Below are 4,436 nucleotides of genomic sequence, written 5' to 3' on the forward strand. Positions count from 1 at the left end.
ATCATGACACATCCATATTTCATTTTCATTACCAAAGCTCAAACACAAAACACTTATCACACTTACAAATTTCGGCTCAATAGCCACATACAAAGAGCATGATTTTGATTTACTTAAGACATAATCTAATCGAATCATAATCTAAGCTCCATTACTCGAAAACTTACCTCGGATGTTGTCGAACGATTTCAGCGGCTATTCGATCACTTTTTCCTTTCCCTTATCCAACTTTGGTTCTCTAAGCTCTTGAGCTAATTCAAACAAATTTAACTTATTAAAGTCTCATTATGCTAGCTTATGGTCGAACATGACAATGAATTTGATGGGTCATAAGGCCACCTTTAGCTCAAATACAAAATGGTCATACGCATTTTTAATCACATTAAGCAATTTAATACAATTCATTCGAACATCAAAAGAGAAGCTCAAGGTACTTAGCCCATATATACATTAGACATTAGAGTCACATATGTACGAAATCACGAATCGAATTCAACATATTAGCTAATATTCCCCTTAGCCGAATTTTCTAAGTCAAGATAAAGCCATCAATATGCTTACCTATGGCCGAACATACACATCAACTTATGTACCCATTCATGTGGCCGAACATGCATGTCTATGTTGAGGCCGATTGCAACACTTAATACATTCTACAAGTATGGTCACTTGTATTGACTAAACACCATTTTGTTTCAAGTTCAAAACTTGGCCAATACACATAAATACACTAGTAAATCAAACACTAACATTTGCACTTCACCTTACTACCATTTCTCATCCAAATAACGTGAACAACAACCATATTTCTCTTCTACTTCCTACCATGGCCGAATGCATCACAACACCATACCATTTCAATTTTGGTCATGGTTAAACAAAGAACTTAATGTCTCACTCAGAAATGCTAAAAAGAAGATTCAAGAATCATCAATCCACCATCACATGCATCATTACAAAGCTTCACTTTTAGCATGCAAATGACATCAACACAAATCCACCTTAGCCGAATATCATCTCCATGACATAGTAAAGATTTGAACCATGGGCTAGTTAGAACTCAAGCTAACTACTAAAATATACATGAATATCATGGAGCAACATCAAACATACCTTAGCCTAGTTACATGCATGGCCGAACCTCTTCAACCTTTCTTCTTCCTTTCTCCTTAAAGTTTTCGGCCAAAGATGTTCAAGGATGAACACTATTTTTTTTTTGTTTTCTTTCCTTCAACTCACGGCAATGGGGGGGAACAATCACACACATTCTTTCTTTCTTTTTTTCATACTACTATCACTAATACTTTATTGCCCATGCTCTTTATTTTATTATTCCTTACATGAAGCATTAACCCAACATGTCTATGACATGTTTTAGCCATAACATTTTGTCCACCCTCATGCTCATGGCCGGCCACTACTAATTAGGGGGGAAAATTGACATGCAAGCCCTCCCTTTTGATTACATGCACTATTAGATCCTTATAGATTAGCCTATCACATTTCAAAAGTGTCACACAAGTCCTATGTACTACATTCACATGCAATTAACTAAATCGAAGCTTAAAATTTTCACACATTCATATTCACATATTTTAGACCATAAATATCACATTCAAATAATTTGGTGACTCGGTTTAGCGGTCCCAAAATCGCTTTCCGACTAGGGTCACTTTAGGGCTGTCACATTTGGAAATAGCCAGAGAGTCCATCTAAAAAGCAGTAGTACATGTGTGTCCTGACAATCTTTCCAACATTTGGTCAATGAATGGAAGAGGAAAGTGGCATTTTCTCGTGGCATCATTTAGCTTCCTATAATCAATGCACCTCCTTGTTGGGATTAATTCATTCTTCTCATTGGCTACAACAGTCATGCCTTCTTTCTTAGGAACAACTTGCACTGGACTCACCCAAGAACTGTCAGAAATAGGATAAATAATTCAAGCATCTAGGAGTTTAATTACCTCAGCTTTAACGACTTCCTTCATGTTGGGGTTCAATCGTATTTGGGCTTGCATACATGGTTTATATTCATCTTCCATTAAAATTTTGTGGGTGCAAAAAGAAGGGCTGATCCCTTTAATGTCAGAAATTTTCCAAGCTATGGCCCTCTTATGCTCTCTTAATACTTGGAGTAATTCATCTTTCTCCTTGGGTTGCAAGTTAGATGCAATAATTACCGGTAATGTGGAATTATTTCCAAGGAATGCATATTCCAAGTGATTCGGCAATTGTTTAAGTTCCAGTTTGGGAGGTTCGTCAATAGAGGGTTTTTGCTTAAGTTCATCTTTTACCTTAATTCTCTCATATTCTGCTAGTTTGGGGAGGTTTCATTGGAGTTTAGTTCGGTTCCTATTTCAGAATCATAATCCATCCCCTCTCCTTGGGCGAGACACAGTTCCATCGTGTCCTTGTGTATGATTTCCTGAAAAGAATCTTGAGTAGCATGATCAATAGAGTCAATAAAAGAACATGAGTCGTCATGTTCTCTAGAAAATCTCATGACATAATAAATTTTAAAAATAATCTCTTCATCACCTACTCTAAGTACCAATTTACCGTCACCCACATCAATTACAGCTCTAGCAGTGGCTAAAAATAGCCGTAAGGCACCTCAACATCTTCAACCATGTCAAGCACAACGAAATCAACAGGGAATATAAATTTATCTACTTTTGCAAGTACGTCCTCTATAATTCTCCTAAGATATTTAACAAATCTATCAACTAATTGAATACTCATCCTAGTGGGTTTAGGTTCTCCAAGACCAAGTTGTTTAAACATTTGATATGGCATCAAATTAATGCTGGCGCCTAAATCAGCTAGTGCTTTATCAACATTCCAACTACCAATTAAGCAGGGAATAGTAAAACTTCCTGGATCTTTCAGTTTGGTTGGCAATTTATTTTGGAGTATGGCTGAGTACTCCTCATTAAGTTCCACTGTGGATAAGTCTTCAAACTTCCTTTAGTTTGTTAGAAGCTCCTTTAACAATTTTGCATATGTAGGCACCTGCGATAAAGCTTCAACAAAAGGTATGTTAATATGCAGTTGTTTAAAAAGTTCAAGAAATTTACCGAATTGTGCATCCAGGCGGTCTTTCTTCAACTTTGTCGGTTATGGGATTGGTGGTTTATATTCTTTTGGCATTAGGTTGTTATTGTTTTCGGGTTCGACCTCCTTTCTGTCAGCTTCTTGTGGTGGCTTCTTTTTAGATTCAGCTAACACTTTCCCACTCCTTAGTGTAATTGCTTTCACGTGCCCTTTTAGGTGGGGTTCAGTGTTACTAGGTAGACTTCCTAGTCGTCTTTTAGATATCAATTTAGCGAGCCAACCTATCTAAGTTTCGAGCCCTTGGATCGATGCTTGTTGATTCTTAAGAACTATCTCGGTATTCTAGAAACGAGTTTCTGACACCTAGATGAATTTTGTTAACATCTCCTCAAGTTTAGACTTCTTTTCTTGTTGGTAAGGTGGTTGTTGAAAACCTGGAGGATATTGTGGCTTTTGATTTCCTTAACTGCCCCACGAGAAATTGGGATGGTTCCTCCAACCTGCATTATAAGTGTTACTATATCGGTTATTTTGGGGTCTAGAATTATTGTTACCTATATATTGGACTTGTTTCTCCTCTATGCTAGGATTGAAAGGCTGATATTCTGTGCATGCTCTTCCTCCATTCGAATCGTACCTCAGCACTGGATGTACCTGAGTAGAACCACACAAACTGTCAATCTTTTTATTTAAGAGTTCTACTTGGTTAGATAGCATGGTAACCGCGTCAAGGTTGAAAACACCTGCTGCTATTGCCAGCTTTGTTCTCATAACTTGCTACTGATAATTATTCAGTGGCATCTCCTCAATAAATTCGTAAGCCGCATCAGGTGTCTTGTTATTGATAGTTCCTCCAGCGGTTGCATCAATCATCTGCCAAGTCGAAGGATTCAGGCCATTAAGAAACGTTTGAACCTATAGCCAAAGCGGTAACCCATGGTGAGGGCACCTTCTCAACAGGTCCTTGTATCTCTCCAATGCATCGTAGAGTGTTTCTAAATCCATCTGCACAAACGAAGAGATATGATTACGTAATTTAGCCATTTTAGCCGGCGGGAAATATTTTAATAAAAACTTTTCGGTCATTTGTTCCCAAGTAGTGATTGACCCCCGTGGTAATGATTTCAACCATTGTTTAGCCTTATTCCTTAACAAAAAGGGAAACAACCGAAGGCGAATGGCATCATCAGAAATGCCATTAATTTTAAATGTATCACATAGTTTCAAAAAGTTTGCCAAGTGAGCGTTGGGATCCTCGTCCTGCAAACCATTAAACTTAACAAACTGTTGTATCATTTGAATTATGTTAGGTTTCAGTTTAAAAGTATTTGCGGCTATAGCCGGTCTAACTATGCTCGATTCAGTTCTTGTTAAAGAATGTT

At 37.5% G+C, this 4,436-nt stretch overlaps 1 non-coding gene across 1 annotated transcript; it reads left to right on the forward strand.

Annotated features, from left to right (window-relative positions):
• Positions 1-3,985: 3,985 nt before the first annotated feature.
• On the forward strand, positions 3,986-4,092 carry LOC121211539 (small nucleolar RNA R71). The gene has a single exon (XR_005906763.1). It is a non-coding gene; the product is annotated as a small nucleolar RNA R71 (small nucleolar RNA).
• The last annotated feature ends 344 nt before the right edge of the window (positions 4,093-4,436 follow it).

Source organism: Gossypium hirsutum, chromosome A12 (genome assembly GCF_007990345.1).
Source record: "Gossypium hirsutum isolate 1008001.06 chromosome A12, Gossypium_hirsutum_v2.1, whole genome shotgun sequence".
In the NCBI taxonomy this organism is placed as follows: Eukaryota; Viridiplantae; Streptophyta; class Magnoliopsida; order Malvales; family Malvaceae; genus Gossypium; species Gossypium hirsutum.